Raw genomic sequence first — 18,006 nt, 5'->3', positions numbered from 1 at the left:
AGGAGCTGATTTAACTGAGAGACGGGACTCTTCCCTTCCCTACTTTCTTCCTAACTGTTGTCTGGATTTTAGTTGTGATGGCTGGAACTCTGGCAGTTGTATTGGACAATCATGTAACCTTGGAGATAGACACCACCCACCCTCTGGCTGGCCCACCCATAGCTTTGTTCCAGTGGGAGAGAAAAATCAAGTTTATCTTGCTAAAGATATAGTTGTTTTAGTTTTTGCAATGTGCATCCAAACTTAATCCTGATACTACTATGTGTTTAATACGATACGCCTTATTATTTTGTTGGGTTTAGTGAATATATTTATATTTTACATTTCTCTAATGTTTATTTTATAAATTGACTCATCAACCATTATACCTAAATTGTATAAATGCAAAATTATTATTTTAACCATGCCTTCCTTTAGATTTTGCATTTTTATGCTTTTTAAAATTATTTATTTATTTATGATGATGATTATTTTTATTTTTTTAAAATCACAAATAATTTATTCTTCTCTTAGAGTTGATACAGTTTTAAATAGCAACAAAGTACACAGTGGTGGAAAATTGGCACAGAACCTAAAAGCATTTCAGTCACAATAAGGCTGTCTATGCTTTATCTGTTCAAACTTGATGTCCATTTTCTACTGACCATGTTGGAAAAAGCCTTATTCAGACCTTACATGCGCACACTCTCTTTCATACACACAGAGACACATTAAAATTTCTCCTTTTGGTTACAGTATGTTGAGAACAGTACATTCTGCTTTTTCAAATTTATGGCACCCCTTCTGTTTTGTTTCTAGTTGTAAGCGGGAAAAAACAATCCAGTTATAAAGAATATACCTTATTCCCTGGGCACAGGCAACTGTGATGAAAATAGCAACTTACCTTTGGGCTAGATATTTTCAGATTACGCTTAAATAATTGTGGTTATAAACTTCTCAATGCATGATTTCCTGCCCAATGCAAAATCCCTGAACTCAGCTCAAACAATCAGGCACAGGACAGTCTCAAGTATGATTAAATAGACCATGCTAATAAGACAGAGTGATCTGAAATGCAACCTCTATGCTTTTAATATAGATCAGAATAAACCTCACCAGCAAGCATTTTCCTAAACATCTCTGTGTTCTATTAACCAACATAAAAAAGGGGAAAACGTAAAAGTATTCCTTTATAAATGGCATTATTTCCAGTCAAGAAAAGTTGAAAGGAAGGTTTATAAAGTCTCCTGAACTATTCTTATTATAGAAACCAATTATCCTTCTCATGTTAAAAAATAAAATGCATCATTGTTGACTCTTCTTTGATATCATTTATAAAATGTTCTGATATTACTTACTAGTGATTAGTCAAACAAGGTAAAATCAAAACTTTCAGGTTCAGTTATTGCTGTTTTAGGAGAGGACTTACATGAAACTGTTAACCAAGATTCTTCAGATCCCACATGAAGTAATTCTTCTTGCCTCACATTTTAAAACAGAATTATAAATGATCTTTTATAAAAAAGGTTTTTGTCCACAAAACTGGAAAACTTCTTTAAAAAATGCATTTTAACTCAAAACTGTACCATAGTGCCCCTGATTAGCTAAGAGAAAAAAGGGGTCTGCGTGTCCTCTGAAGAACCTAGTAGGGGACACATGGGAGTGTTGTCTTCCCCAACACCTTCAGCTTCACAGAACACCATGTTCAGACCAGCACAATCAAGCATCCAACGTGCTCCTATCCCCACTGACAGAGGAGTTCTGATTCTGCGCGGCGCGTAGTGTACTGCCTTGCATATTCACCACATGAAATAAACATAATATACAAAATATTGCTGCTGTAAAAAGTGTACATTTCCCTCTTCCCCTTACAAAAGAATCTATGGAAAAGTATTATATTCCCTTAACCTTCATAAACATACAAAGCTGTTCACACCTTTCAGTCTGTAACAGTCCGTTTGAAATGCAGTTCCAAAATCATTGCAAATTGGGTATGTCGTTGTATTTTCTGTCCAATGTTGCCATCTAGAGTAGACATGTGAAATCAAGAGTATTTTTGAGCTACTAAAGCCTTTTTATAACTAAGCCACACAGGCTGCTTACGGATGAAACAGCCGCTTACCCACAAGGTTTTTCCAAAAACTAGATGGAATGGAAGGGTCTCTTCACAGGAAGGTGTCCACAGTGTTGAGGTGACAATATGACTGCTAGTAGATTCTGGCTGCTGGAATGGAAGTACTCTTCACTGCTGGTAGTTTCCATACTGCCCTGGTCGTACCCATAAGGCCTCTGCTGCGGTGGCTGTGGGGGTCCAGGCTGTGCCGGTCTGTAACCCCCATATTGCTGACCTTGTCCCTGTGGGTAGTTAGGATACTGAGGACCTGGGCTACCCTATGAAGGACCATAGCCCTGCTGCTGTCCTGGGTAGCCTTGCTGCCCTGGGTACTGCTGCTGGGGTGGGTAGCCCTGCTGGGGAGGTGGTCCTTGGTAGGCATCTTGCTGTTAGCCATACTGCATATTTCCATCAGGGTAATATTGCTGGTTCATGCCTTCTGGAGGACCTTGTCCACCATGACTGTATTGTTCCCCATAATAGTCTTCCTGGCCTGAGTACTGCTTTGCTGGGCCCTGTTGAGGTGATCTATAGGGAGGGATCTACCTCTGACCCAGCATATGATTGCCTTGGTTAGCTTGACTCATCATTCCCATTGGTGGCTGCTGGCCTTGGTAATGCTGCCCACCTCCCTGGGGCATGTTGTACTGTTGAGAAGGAGGCTGCTGGTGCATCACTGGACCTTGGTTTGGTTGCATACTCATATTTGGTCTAGGGCCGTAGTTTCCCATGGGCTGCCCTTGACTCATGGTCATGTGGTTCTGTACCGGCATACTCTGGGATGACGGCACGGAATGGTTGCAACCTCCCTTGGACCCGTGGCTACTTGAAGGCATGTTCATGGAACTGTTTGTCATATTAAGTTGATTGGGTCCAGGTCCCTGCATAGGGATATGGTTGGGCCCAGGCATCTGGCCGTTCATCTGGTTCTGCATGTGTGGTGCGGGAGGACCCCCACCTACCATTCCATCTGAAGGCATGTTGTGAGCCCGGGGAGTTGGGGGAGGGCCGCTCGGACTCATCCCTCTGGGACCCATAGGCATGTTCTGTGTGGGTGGTGCTGGTAAGAGAGACTGCATGTTCTGATTAGAATCTGCTATTGTAGCAAGGTAGACCAAGTTGGTATGCAGCATCTGTTGATACTGAGAACACTCTGAGGTCTTTCCTTTATTCTGATAGTCCATTATACACTGAATAAGATGGTTATTTTCATCCAGCATCTTCTGAATCGCGGCGGGAGTGATCTCCCCCTTGCCACGCTGCCTCGGGGCCGCGAACGCCATGGACATGTTGCCGCCGTCACCACCGATTATTTTTATTTTACTTTATTTTACTTTACAATACTGTATTGGTTTTGCCATACATCAACATGAATCCACCACGGGTGTACACATGTTCCCAATCCTGAACCCCCCTCCCACCTCCCTCCCCATACCATCTCTCTGTGTCATCCCAGTGCACCAGCCACAAGTACCCTGTATCCTGCATTGAACCTAGACTGGCGATTCATTTCTTATATGATATTATATATATTTCAATGCCAGTCTCCCAAATCATCCCACGCTCTCCTTCTCCCACAGAGTCCAAATGTCTGTTCTATACATCTGTGTCTCTTTTCCTGTCTCGCATACAGGGTTATTGTTAGCATCTTTCTAAATTCCATATTTATGTGTTAGTATACTGTATTGGTGTTTTTCTTTCTGGCTTACTTCACTCTGTACAATCGGCTCCAGTTTCATCCACGTCATTAGAACTGATTCAAATATATTGTTTTTAATGGCTGAGTAATACTCCATTGTGTATATGTACCACAACTTTCTTATCCATTCATCTGTTGATGGACATCTAGGTTGCTTCCATGTCCTGGCTATTATAAACAGTGCTGTGATGAACGTTTGGGTACACGTGTCTCTTTCAATTTTGATTTCCTGGGTGTGTATGCCCAGCAGTGGGATTGGTGGGTCATAAGGCAGTTCTATGTCCAGTTTTGTAAGGAATCTCCACACTGTTCTCCACAGTGGCTGTATATAGTTTGCATTCTCACCATCAGTGTAAGAGGTTTCCCTTTTCTCCACACCCTTTCCAGCATTTATTGCTTGTAGACATTTGGATCACAGCCATTCTGACTGGTGTGAAATGGTACCTTATTGTGGTTTTGATTTGCATTTCTCTGATAATGAGTGATGTTGAGCAAATTTTCATGTGTTTGTTAGCCATTCGTATGTCTTCTTTGGAGAAATGTCTATTTAGTTCTTTGGCCCATTTTTTGATTGGGTCATTTATTTTTCTGGAATTGAGTTGCAGGAGTTGCTTGTATATTTTTGAGATTAGTTCTTTGTCAGTTGCTCAGTTTGCTATTATTTTCTCCCATTCTGAAAGTTGTCTTTTCAGCTTGCTTATAGTTTCCTTTGTTGTGCAAAGCTTTTAATTTTAATTAGGTTCCATTTGTTTTTGCTTTTATCTCCAGTATTCTGGGAGGCGGGTCATAGAGTATCTTTCTGTGATTTATGTCAGAGAGTGTTTTGCCTAGGTCCTTTACATCTGATAGATAGAGTGCCTGATGAACTATGGAATGAAGTTTGTGACATCGTGCAGGAGACAGGGATCAAGACAATCCCCATGGAAAAGAAATTCAAAAAAGCAAAATGGCTGTCTGGGGAGGCCTTACAAATAGCTGTAAAGAGAAGAGAGGTGAAAAGGAAAGATATAGGCATCTGAATGCAGAGTTCCAAAGAATAGCAAGAAGAGATAAGAAAGCCTTCTTCAGCAATCAATGCAAAGAAATAGAGGGAAACAACAGATTGGGAAAGACTAGAGATCTCTTCAAGAAAATTAGAGATACCAAGGGAACATTTCATGCAAAGATGGGCTTGATAAAGGACAGAAATGGTATGGACCCAACAGAAGCAGAAGATATTAAGAAGAGGTGGCAAGAATACATGGAAGAACTGTACAAAAAAGATCTTCATGACGCAGATAATCATGATGGTGTGATCACTAATCTAGAGTCAACATCTTGGAATGTGAAGTCAAGTGGGCCTTAGAAAGCATCACTACGAACAAAGCTAGTGGAGGTGATGGAATTCCAATTGAGCTGTTTCAAATCCTGAAAGATGATGCTGTGAAAGTGCTGCACTCAATATGCCAGCAAATTTGGAAAACTCAGCAGTGGCCACAGGACTGGAAAAGGTCAGTTTTCATTCGAATCCCAAAGAAAGGCAATGCCAAAGAATGCTCAAACTACCGCACAATTGCACTCATCTCACATGCTAGTAAAGTAATGCTCAAAATTCTCCAAGCAAGGCTTCAGCAATATGTGAACCGTGAACTCCCTGATGTTCAAGCTGGTTTGAGAAAAGGCAGAGGAACCAGAGATCAAATTGCCAACATCTGCTGGATCATGGAAAAAGCAAGAGAGTTCCAAAAAAACATCTATTTCTGCTTTATTGACTATGCCAAAGCCTTTGACTGTGTGGATCACAATAAACTATGGGGAATACTGAAAGAGATGGGAATACCAGACCACCTGACCTGCCTCTTGAGAAATCTGTATGCAGGTCAGGAGGCAACAGTTAGAACTGGATATGGAACAACCGACTGGTTCCAAATAGGAAAAGGAGTATGTCAAGGCTGTATATTGTCACCCTGCTTATTTAACTTCTATGCAGAGTACATCATGAGAAACGCTGGACTGAAAGAAACACAAGCTGGAATCACGATTTCCGGGAGAAATATCAATCACCTCAGATATGCAGATGACACCACCCTTATGGCGGAAAGTGAAGAGGAGCCAAAAAGCCTCTTGATGAAAGTGAAAGAGGAGAGTGAAAAAGTTGGCTTAAAGCTCAACATTCAGAAAACCAAGATCATGGAATCCGGTCCCATCACTTCATGGGAAATAGATGGGGAAACAGTGGAAACAGTGTCAGACTTTATTTTGGGGGGCTCCAAAATCACTGCAGATGGTGACTGCAGCCATGAAATTAAAAGACGCTTACTCCTTGGAAGAAAAGTTATGACCAACCTAGATAGCATATTGAAAAGCAGAGACATTACTTTGCTGACTAAGGTCTGTCTAGTCAAGGCTATGGTTTTTCCTGTGGTCATGTATGGATGTGAGAGTTGGACTGTGAAGAAGGCTGAGCACCATAAGAATTGATGGTTTGAACTATGGTGTTGGAGAAGACTCTTGAGAGTCCCTTGGACCACAAGGAAATCCAACCAGTCCATTCTGAAGGAGATCAACCCTGGGATTTCTTTGGAAGGAATGATGCTAAAGCTGAAACTCCAGTACTTTGGCCACCTCATGTGAAGAGTTGACTCATTGGAAAAGACTCTGATGTTGGGAGGGATTGGGGGCAGGAGGAGAAGTGGCGACTGAGGATGAGATGGCTGGATGGCATCATGGACTTGATGGACGTGAGTCTGAGTGAATTCCGGGAGATGGTGATGGACAGGGAGGCCTGGCGTGCTGCGATTCATGGGGTCGCAAGGGGTCAGACATGACTGAGTCGCTGAACTGATCTGATGGAGGCGTTTGATGAGCTCCTGTTGATTAATGTTCCCTGGAGTCAGGAGTTCTCTGGTGTTCTCAGGATTTGGACTTAAACCTCCTGCCTCTGGTTTTCAGTATTATTCTTACAGTGCCTCAAGACTTTTCCATCCATAGAGCACTGGTGATAAAATCTCTAGGTTAAAGATGAAAAATTTCTCCACAGTGAGGGACATCCAGAGAGATTCACAGAGTTACATGGAGAAGAGAAGAGGGAGAAGAGAGACAGAGGTGACCAGGAGCAGAAGAGGGAGAATCAAAAGAGGAGAGAGCAAACTAGCCAGTAATCACTTCTTTATGAGCCCTCCACAGTGTGGATCCCTCAGAGATGTTCACAGAGTTACACAGTGAAGAGAAGAGGGAGGATGGAGATGGAGGCGAACAGGAGGAGAAGAGGGGGAATGAAAAGGGGAGAGAGATCTAGCCAGTAATCACTGCCCTAAAAAGGAGAATGTTAAGGCTGCACATTGCCACCCTGCTTATTTAACTTATATGCAGAGTTCATCATGAGAAATGCTGGGTTGTAAGAAGCACAAGCTGGAATCAAGATTGCTGGGAGAAACGTCAATAACCTCAGATATGCAGATGACACCACCCTTATGGCAGAAAGTGAAGAGGAACTAAAAAGCCTCTTGATGAAAGTGAAAGAGGAGAGTGAAAAAGTTGGCTTAAAGCTTAGCATTCAGAAAATTAAGATCGTGGTATCTGGTCCCATAACCTCATGGGAAATAGATGATGAAACAGTAGAAACAGTGTCAGTTTATTTATTCACGTTCTAAAATCACTGTAGATGGTGATTGCAGCCATGACACTAAAAGATGCTTACTCCTTGGAAGGAAAGTTATGACCAAAATAGATAACATATTGAAACACAGATACATTACTTGGAAAACAAAGGTCCATCTAATCAAGGCTATGGTTTTTCCAGTGGTCTTGTATGCATGTGAGAGTTGGACTGTGAAGAAAGCTGAGCGCCGAACTAATGGTTTTGTACTGTGATGTTGGAGAAGACTCTAGAGAGTCCCTTGGACTGCAAAGAAATATAACCACTCCATTTTAAAGGAGATCAGTACTGGGTGTTCTTTGGAAGGAATGATGCTAAAGTTGGAACTCCAGTACTTATGCCACCTCATGCGAAGAGTTGACTCACTGGAAAAGACTGATGCTGGGAGGGATCTGGGGCAGGAGGAGAAGGGGAAAACAGAGGATGAGAAGGCTGGATAGCATCACTGACTCGACGGACATGGGTTTGAGTGAATTCTGGGAGTTGGTGGTAGACAGGGAGGCCTGGCATGCTGCAAAGAGTCAGACATGACTGAGTGATTGAACTGAACTGAACTGAACTGATATGCTCTCCACAGTCTGCATCCCTCAGAGATGTTCACTGAGTTACATAGAGAAGAGAAGAGGGAGGAAGGAGACAGAGGTGGCCAGGGGGATAAAGGGGGGAATCAAAAGGAGAGAGACAGATCCAGCCAGTAATCAGTTCCTTAAGTGTTCTCCACAGTCCAGAACACACAAAGAGATTCACAGAGGTGGATAGAGAAGAGAAAGGGGGAGGGAGAGGATAGAGGTGACCTGGTGGAGAAAAGGAGACCCAAATTGGAAGAGAGAAATCAGGCCAGTGATCTCTCTCCCAAGTAAAAATGGTTACTGAAGGTTGGGTTCTTAAGGGTACAAAATTGATGCCAAATACCAAAAAGCAAAATTTGAAAATCTAGAGTAGAGTTTGGATTCTCAAAAATGCAATATTTAAGGAAAAAAAGCAAAGTCACAAAATTTTATATATATATATATATATATATATATATATATATACACATAAAGTTTGCTTTAAGAAATAGGGTCTTTTTTTTCAAAGTAACTGTATGTTATAAAATGAAAATTAAAGGACTAATAGAGGGCATAAAAATTAAAAAAATTTGAAGAATGAAAATAGTAAAAAATACATCTAGGACTTTCTCTGGTGTTGTGAACAGTGTGGGGTCAGTTCACTTTCAGATAGTTCCTTCATCCAGCTTATACTTCTCAAGATCTATAGTCTCCTCTCTATGTAGTTGGTGCTAACTGCAGGGTTTTAATCTATTGCACCTGTCACTTCCAGGGCAGTTCCCTCTCTTTTAGCTTCTTCTGTTTACTGGTCTTTTCAGTGACTAAATTTCTGCCCTAACCCAAGGGGGTGGTGGTGGACAATTTTTTAGGCTCACTTGTTCAGTCTTGCTGTGGGGAGGGAGGAACACTGCAAACAAATATCACTTGTGTGTGGGGGGAATGCTCCCAGTGTCTCAGGAACACTGGGTTTGCCTTGGGTCATGGCATGTGTGCTTTCACAGTCTATGCTGCTCAGGCTCTAGGTTGCTCTGCAAGGAACTGTCTGAGGTGAGCCCTGGGTTGCCTGCATTTCTCAGTTCCAAGCCACTCAGGTTCAGGTACTCGGGTACTCCTCAAAGGCGTAGACTTGGTTGGGCCTGCATTTTGTGCCCTTCCCAGGTCCAAGCTGCTTAGATGACCACGTGTTTGGAAAGTGCAGTCACTGCAACTTATTGCCTCTCCTGTCCCTGCCACTCATTTTTCTGGGTGTACAAATGGTGCACCTTCTCAGGTGGATGTTGACTGTCCAGAATCCCAAGAAGTCTTGGTTAGCAACAAAGCCTGCTTGCAGTTTGGTAGATGATGCGTCTCTGGGGCTGTGGTTGCCCCCTTCCAGCTCTGGCTGACCTCACCTCCCTGTCTCTGGCAGGGCATGGGCCAGTCTGCAGCTGGCTAGCTCTGCTCAGTCCTTTGTTCTGTGAACAGGCCTGGTGATGTCTTAGTTTATGGCTTTTCTTGGGGTAGCTATCCAAGGGTCTGGTTTGCTATTTCAAGTTAATTCCCTTAGGTTGCCCTCGGGACATGCAGGCCCGGTCCTTATTTTAAGCAATGCAGCCCGCACCTCCCTGGCCAGCCCCTGCTGGCTAGTGGCGGATGCAGGTGTCTGCAGTGCTTCTCCGCTGGGAGTTACCACTGGGCATGTAGTCTGTGGGTTTAAATTATTTATTTTTTCCTCCCAGTTATGTTGCCCTCTGAGGTTCCAAGGCTCGCCACAGACTCACCAGTGAGAGTGTTTCCTGGTGTTTGGAAACTTCTCTCTTTTTTAAGACTCCCTTCCCAGGACAGATCTTCGTCCCTACCTCTTTTGCCTCTCTTTTTATCTTTTACATTTTTCCTACCTCCTTTTGAAGACAATGGGCTGCTTTACTGGCTGCCTGATGTCCTCTCCCTGTGTTCAGAAGTTGTTTTGTGGCATTTACTCAGTGTTCAAATGTTCTTTGGATGAATTTGTTGGAGAGAAAGTGGTCTCCCTGTCCCATTCCTCCACCATCTTGTGACTGCCCTTGAAATTACTCCTATTTCCCATGAGATCAATAGGGCCCTGAAGACAATATTGCCTTCCTAGTGGGGAATAGTAAACATGGTCTAAAGGCTGGTTGCATCTCAGCTTAAAAAAACTTCACAGCAAGCCTTCAAAAAATGCAACAGTGAAAGGAATAGTTTATAAAAATTAAAAAAAAAATCCAGCATCCAAATGCACGTTAAAATGACCACATCCACAATCCAATTTAAAATTTCCATATAAATTATGAAAGTATTTGTCCTAGTTTCATCTCAGTATTTTAAGGTAATTATACTCTGATTAAGATAAATAATTAAATAAAAAATTCCTGATGTGTAAAGAAGAAAGAAAATATCCATAAAGAGGGAAAAATCAGTTAGTTAAAATACAAATAGAATATATATGACATAGTTAGCAGGGAAGGACATTAAAATGCTTACTACATCAATAATGCTTATATTCATGAAGCTGAAGAAGATTCAGTATTTTAAATAGAGACATGTATAATAGAAATGCAAAGACTGTGGGAAAAGTTAATTGTGCATCAGAGAGATTTGAAGTAATTTTAAGAGTGCTAAAACTTATGTAAATGGAATCCCACAGGAAGTGAACGGCAGGAGAATAGAGCAAAGAACTTCATAAATACTGGCTGAAAAATTCCCAGGTATAATGAAAGCTTTAAACCCACTAACACAAAAGCTCAATTAATTCAAGGACAAGAAATATGACAGCTATACAAAAGCACATCATAATTCATGATTTAAGACAATCAATGAAAGAAATGTAACCAGAAAGAGAAACAGACATAGTAGAACAAAAAATGGGGATGACAGCAGATTAGGCAAATGAAACAATGTTAGCCAGAGGACACTGGCACCACATCTTAAATGCTGAGAGAAATATAATTGACTCAGAATTCTATACCCAAGAAAAATACATATCGAAAACAAGATAAAATACTTTCTCAGACATACAACAACTACAAGACTGCATCACCACCAACAAATCTTTTTAGAAAAGGTTTCAAGTCAGAAGGAATTTAAAACGAAGTGAAAATCTGGATCTACAAGGGGAATGAACAGTTCCCAAAATGATAAACATGTAATATGTATTAAAAGGTAAGTATATGGACTTCCTTGGTGGTCCAAGGTTAAGGATCTGCTTTGCAATGCAAAGCATTTGCAAATGGCAAAGGTTTGTTCCTTTGCCAGAGAACTAAGATCCCATAGGCTACTGAACAACTAAGCCTGCATGTCTCAAATAGAGTTTACATGCTGCAACTACTGAGCTTTCCCTCCTCAAATAGAGAGTCCCTACCACAAGGAAGATACTGCATGCCACACTAAGACCCAGTACAGAGAAAGAAATGGTAAATAAATAAATGATTTAATAATTATCATAATTAATAGTGGTATACTGGCAAGTTAAAAATGAATACTATTGGTCTCATAACTATTTAAAAAGAGTTACACTTAATAAAGTGACAAAAGATATAAAAGGGAATCATAAAAACTACTCAGTCACAAAGAAGTCAGGGATAAAAAGAGACATGGAAAGAAAGAACATGGGACAAACTGAAGATAAAGAGCAAGATGATCGAAATAAACCCAACTAGAATTAACCACATTGGTGAAGGAAATGGCAACCCACTCCAGTATTCTTGCCTGGAGAATCTCATGGACGGAGGAACCGGGTGGGCTACAGTCCACGGGGTCGCACAGTGTCGGACACGACTGAGCAACTTCACTCACTTTCAGAGTTAAACCCTCAGATGTGAACCCAGACTGAAGATATAACCCAGGGCCCAGACGACAGCAGATCCCATACACTGCACTGTACAGCCAAAACAGAGCCTGCCAGGCCCCAGGGTCCCGTGTGCTTGGGGACAGAACAGCACCAGAATATTACAGGGAACAGTAAATTAGAAGGCTTCAGTCATACAAAGTACATCCTCTGTTTATAAAGAAATGGCATTAGAAATCAATGTTCACTGGACAGAGGAAGAATAAGGTGCTAGCATAGTGCAGACCTTCCCTCTTTTACAACTCTAGTTCTTCTTCAGGAACTGAAACAAGAATAAAGCCACATGGCAGGACAGCTTCAAGATCCTGTAGGAACCCTTGGGAAGGGAAGCTCAATCAGTCCTGATCTCAGGTGGTTGCCTGAAGCAGGGGCAACCCTCTCTCACTCTCCTCATAAATAGGTTATGGTGCCAAGTTTCATATAAAATTTATGTATTTCAAATTCCTCCCATAGTGTTTTCCCTTCTGATCCAGTGTTTTACATATGCATTTCGACCTGGTTTGGGAAGATTGGAAATGCCCCAGGGCAACTAGGCCAGTGGGCCATAACTACTGAGCCTGAGTGCCCCAGAGCCTGTGACCAACATTAAGAGAAGCACAAGATTGAAAAGCTAGTGCACTGCCATTACAGAGGAGCCCCTGCTCGCTGAAAATAGAGAAGTCCTGACCAGCAATGAACACCTGCTGCTGCTGCTAAGTCACTTCAGTCATGTCCGACTCTGTGCGTCCCCTTTGACGTCAGCCCGGCAGGTTCCGAGATCCCTGGGTTTCTCCAGGGAGGAACAGTGGAGTGCATTGTCATTTCTTTCTCCGATGAAACGAATTCATGGACTGCAGCTTTCCAGGCTTCTCTGTTCATGGGATTTTCCAGGCAAGAGTACTGGAGTGGGGTGCCATTGTCTTCTCTGAAATGAAGACCTAGTGCTGCCAAAATTAAAAAAAAAAAAAAATTTCCCTGGAGAAACCAGTGAGGTGTCAGGGGAAGCAGGACACGTAAAATGATGAAACCAGTCTGGGTCTGATATCATGCAAGTTGTGGAGAGCAAAACTACAGCCTGTTTTCACAGGGAACTTGGGATATAAGTTGTGCCTCAAACGTGCCCCAACCCAAGGCTAGGGAGCTGGGATTTCACTCTCCCACTAGCGCCTCCCTCTCATCCTTCAACTAACACCCAGCTGGTGTCTCCAAGCCCTTGTATTAGATCCTCCAAAGACAAATCAAAGGTGACACTAGAAGCAAAAGACACCAAAGCTCAGGAAAATGCAACCTTAGATAATGTCTAGATTTCTGCACCCAGTCTGCCATCTCCTGCACCATATCTGCATCCATATAAGTCTAAAAGTCTCTTGAGTCTCATGAAAGCATTTTTTAAAACAATTTCAGGTTTTAATTTATATAGGAGTGTAGTTGATTTACAGCACTGTATTAATATCAGTTGTATGGAAAATTAATTCCGTTATACATACACATGTATCCATTCTTTCTTAGATTTTTTTCCCATAAGGATATTACAGACTATTGAGCAAAATTCCTGTGCTGTACTGTAGGTCGTTGTTAATTATCTATTAAATAAAGTAGTATACATATATTAATCTCAAACTCTCAATTTCTCTCTCTCCCACCTTTCCACTTTGTTAACTACATTTACTGTTTTGATGGATGGAAGGGTCTAGGCACTTTTTGGATAAAGGTCTCTGCTTGTGAGAGTGCAGTGGCCAGGGAAAGCAAGCCTGAGAGAGACACATTTGAGATGATGCTAAATGTTGAGAAGGACCCGGCCATATGAAAAGCTGGGAGAAAAATATTCTAGATGTGGGAAGTAGCCCCTGCTAAGGACCAAGGTAACCAAGTTTAATAAATGGCTACTCTTTCACTGCCAATCTTCCTTGCATGCTTGGAACTTGGCCTACAGGTCAACCACCATGACCTCATCCCATGCTTCAGTTGTGAGTTAGCAGAAATGAGCCATGTCAGCCTTCCCAAGAAGGGAGAACCTGGGGCAATCACGAGGCTGAATATGTTCTGGACAATCTGGTTATCACCAGGAGCATCAGGAACCAGGGGCACCACCAATGCCTCTGACTATCTCCATGTACTTGTTCTCAGGAGTAGAAATGCCAAGGAGCTGATAGAGCAAAGGATCAAATAATGGCTGCTGTTTCATCTTGCCCCAGGTGATTCCCATGGCCCTTTGACCACACTGCTCTCTGACCAGAAACTTTTTCCTGTATTCCTTCTTCAAAGATGGCTTGTGAATAACATCAGCACCTGACTGTGAAGCCTAGTGGCTGGAACTCAACTCACAGTTAGCTGGGACCCAGAGATGTCCAGCCTTGTCCTGTGTTTCTGTCCTTTTCTCCAACCAGATTCATAATGCAAAGTCCCTACAAAATATAATTGTGATTGTAATTCTCTCAAGGCCTTTGAATCTCCAAGGTCTTTTGGAGCATTGAAGAGGGAACACATGCCCTGCATCCAGGCTAGTCTCAGACCCCGATCTCGCTCAGCCAGTGGTTTCCTGAGGAAACATAAGGCACATATCTAAGTTGCCAGAAGGCTGAGAAGAGAATGCTTCTCGCTGTGAATGTAAGTTGGTGCTACCCAGTCAGCCAAGGGTCTGTCTTGTGTGAATGAGGAGCGGGAGCTCTGGGGATCTGAGTTGGGAGTGAGTCAGTCACCACCTTCAGGACTGCCTCCAAGAGTGGGGTCTGCTATTGTGCCTGGAACTCAGAAGAAACAGCAATGAGCACTGCTTTCCTGCTGCTACATGCAGGCAGGTCTGCTGATAAAATCGGAACCAGACTTGAAGGGAACGGGAAAGAAACTTCCACTCTGGTGCATGCAGACATCTGAGAGCTACCCGGGATAGGATGCAATTGGGCTTTTCTCTCATCTTTCCCTTACTGGAAGTCTCCTAGCCTGGGAACCAGAGTTTCTGGGTCCCAAGTACTCACTAACTTACCTTCAGCTAAAGTGAGTCATACACCCCAGGGTTCAGTTTCCCATCTCTTGGATGAGGGAGACTGGACTTGCTCCAGAACACTTGTTTCAGACTGAGGTTCAATGCCAATCAGTGGACAAGTGGCCCAGAGGGGCGTGTTGCTGAGGATGCTGAGGTTGCCTCTGGTGGGCAGGGGGCTGTAACTGTCTGTTGATGTTCATGGGTCCTGGGCTCAGAACTTGGAGTAGTAGACCACTTGACACACAGCTGATGTGACACCGAGGACCTTAGAGGCCTTGCCCGCTAGACCTTACTATCATTTGGGTTCTGTGGGATGAGATCAGGTAAGTCAGAAGTTACCACTGGGGAAACTTGTAGATTCCTCAGCAGAATCCCAAATTAGGCAGATGAATCATCTCTCAAAAAAAAATCAAGCAAACAAACAAACAAACAAAACACTGGGAACTAGATATGCCAGAATTATTAGACAAATTTTGTAGTATTTTAAATACCATTTAAAGTAGGTCATCTTTTAGATGACCTGCCATTTGCTCTCTGGCTTGGGATGATACCCACATTTAGAGTGGAGTGCCTCTGGGGCAGGCTGTCCCTCTCCCTGTGACTCATTAGTAGTGAGTACAGCTCTCTCCCCTCCATATCTAGAGCAGGAATTCCAGCAGGAAGGATGTGACTTCCAAGTTTAACCGGAAGAATCAAGAAGGTATGGCCCTCAGGGAGGCACTTTTCTTTTCCCAGTGCTTCTTCCTTCCCTCCTGGGTCCTGTGCAAGCTGCCAACCTCCTGGTTACTGCACTCTGAGTTCCTGCTCACTTCACTTCCAGATATCTATGCAGTCCCACTTGTGCCTTCCTCCCCATCGAGGCCCAATCCCGCACCTGCAGATGGCAATAAAGAAGGGAAAACCAAGATGAGTCTTCCCAGTTCATTCTTTCTAAAAATGTATGCATTCCTTCTGCTTCCAGACCCTGTCCTGAATCATCAATATCTCCACTAGATGACTCAGCTTAGTAGAGGAATCGAAATGCAGATGGGAGAGGGGGGCAGTAAGGGTGTCAGGTGTGGGGGAGAGTTTTCAGATGACAAGAGATGAGGTGGAGTAAGGAGCATATGGTCTTCCAACCAGTCATTCACTGGGGACCTGCCTGAATCCTTTGTCTTGGGCTCCTCAGGGTATCACTAAGACAGAAACTTCAAAATGGACTTTCTATAAACTTCTTACTGCAAAATAATTTCAAGAAAGAAGAGTGTCATGCACCCTATATTTCATCATTCAGCATCAGTAACTACAAAACTAACCTCTTAGTCCCACAGGCTGTCATAGAGTGGAGACTATGCAACATCAAGGTGGTGGCCAACTGAGTTCACAGGAAGACATTCTTGACTTGCATTAGTCTTTCTCTTCTTGCTATGTTCTCACATGTGGTTGAAAGGAACAAGAAGAGGGAGAATGAGAGAGAAAAAGAGGGAGAGGGTAATCCCATCATGAGGGACCACCACCAAAACCCCATATCAACTAGGGTACCTCCTAAAGGTCCTACATCCTAATGCCATCACATTGGGAGTCAAGGGTGGACACAATTCAATCCATAGAAGCTATGCATAGCATAGCAGCTATCTGTTTTAAATTAAGACAGACCATCATTTCATTCTCTCTTTTATACCTTGTTCATTTTCCCTGAAAATGGGGACAAGATGAACATTTCACCAAATGTACATAATGAGTATTTGTAGTAGAATGATAGGACATGAAAAAAAATGCTCTTTTGGTCCCAATAAAAGGAACATTTAATATCCAGTCCATGTGCAAATTTCCCTGATTCTCAAAAAGCAGATGTCTTCTCACAGTTATTGAAGAACGTATTCATATGTTGCACTTGGTTGTTCTCTTTAGGACTAAATAACTGTACCTCTCCCAATTTGAATGCCATTTGTTTGTTCAGAAACAGGGAGGAAGCAGGGTGGTTTGTCCTACAGAATGTCCCACTGTTGAGTTTAGAGAAGTGGTCCACAATACCAGCACTGCCTCAGGACCAGTACCAGTCCTTGGTCTATTAGGAACCAGACCTCCACAGCAGGAGGTGAGCTTCAGGCCAGTGAGTGAGTCTTCATCTGTATTATAGCTGCTCCCCATCACTCTCTCACCACCCCCAGAAGGGACAGTCTAGAGTGTTTTCCTGGAACTGTTTGTAGTTACATAACCTATGCTTAATAGAAACAAAAATAGCATAAATGTTGATGATTATTTTTCTTTCTCAATGCTCAGAAAGGTGAATTGGTGCCCTAGCAGTCTGTCACAGTGACAAATTAGATGTTACCTATTAGCATTTGACACATTCGGCCAGCCAAAAATAAAATTAAATGAAAAACTAATATCATGGGATCCAGCCCCATCCTTCATGGCAAATGGAAGGAGAAAAGGTGGAAGCAGTGACAGATTTCTTCATCTTAGCTTGTAAAACCACCGTGGATGGTGCCTGCAGCCATGAAATCAGAAGGCGTTTGCTTCTTGGCAGGAAAGCTATGACAAACCTAAACAGTGTGTTGAGAAGCAGAAACATCATTCTGCCCAACAAACTGGTAGACGTTTGGCCTTTTCATTTGGATTCCTAAACTTTCTGTCCATTCCCCATTGGTCTTTGAAGTCCCTCGGCTTTCTGGTCCTTCAAGATTCCCAGATTATTTTGAGCATTTCTTAAGCCAGTCCTGAAATCAGCCATCTCTTTAAGATCATTTGATGAGAAATGTATTTGGAAGCTAGATGTTAGACCTCAGAATAGTCACTGTTATCAATTTGTCACTACTTTTAGGCTTTACAGTGGTCGGAGGAGGAAGGACAGATTTTCCTTAAGAATTAAAATAAAAAGGAATATAATTAGTTGGTACAAACATGCTTTCAGTTCAAGATGTAAGACAGCAGGGTTTGAATTAAACTTCTATATGTTATGTATGAGCCTCTTCTAGGCACTGAAAGGCTTACTTCAAAATACTAGTTTCAGTTATTATCTTGCTTTTACCTGTTAACATACATATTCCACAATAACAGAAGCAATATGAGGAACAATAAGTTGTTGAATTATTGCTCGCCACAGCTGGGATGCTGGTGCAGATGCATGGTGGCTGCAACAGTAGTGCAGACGCGCAGTGGAGAGGAACTACCCCACATCCACATCAGGGGCGGCAGCTGAGAGGAGCTACCCTACTTCCAAGGTAAGGAGCAGTGGCTGC

General features: G+C 42.6%; 1 pseudogene; it reads right to left on the bottom strand.

Annotated features, from left to right (window-relative positions):
• Positions 1 to 476: 476 nt before the first annotated feature.
• Positions 477 to 3,398, bottom strand: LOC114110030 (protein SSXT-like; annotated as a pseudogene).
• Positions 3,399 to 18,006: the final 14,608 nt, after the last annotated feature.

The sequence above is a fragment of the Ovis aries genome, chromosome 21, assembly GCF_016772045.2.
Source record: "Ovis aries strain OAR_USU_Benz2616 breed Rambouillet chromosome 21, ARS-UI_Ramb_v3.0, whole genome shotgun sequence".
In the NCBI taxonomy this organism is placed as follows: Eukaryota; Metazoa; Chordata; class Mammalia; order Artiodactyla; family Bovidae; genus Ovis; species Ovis aries.
This window is presented reverse-complemented; position numbering and strand designations above follow the sequence as displayed.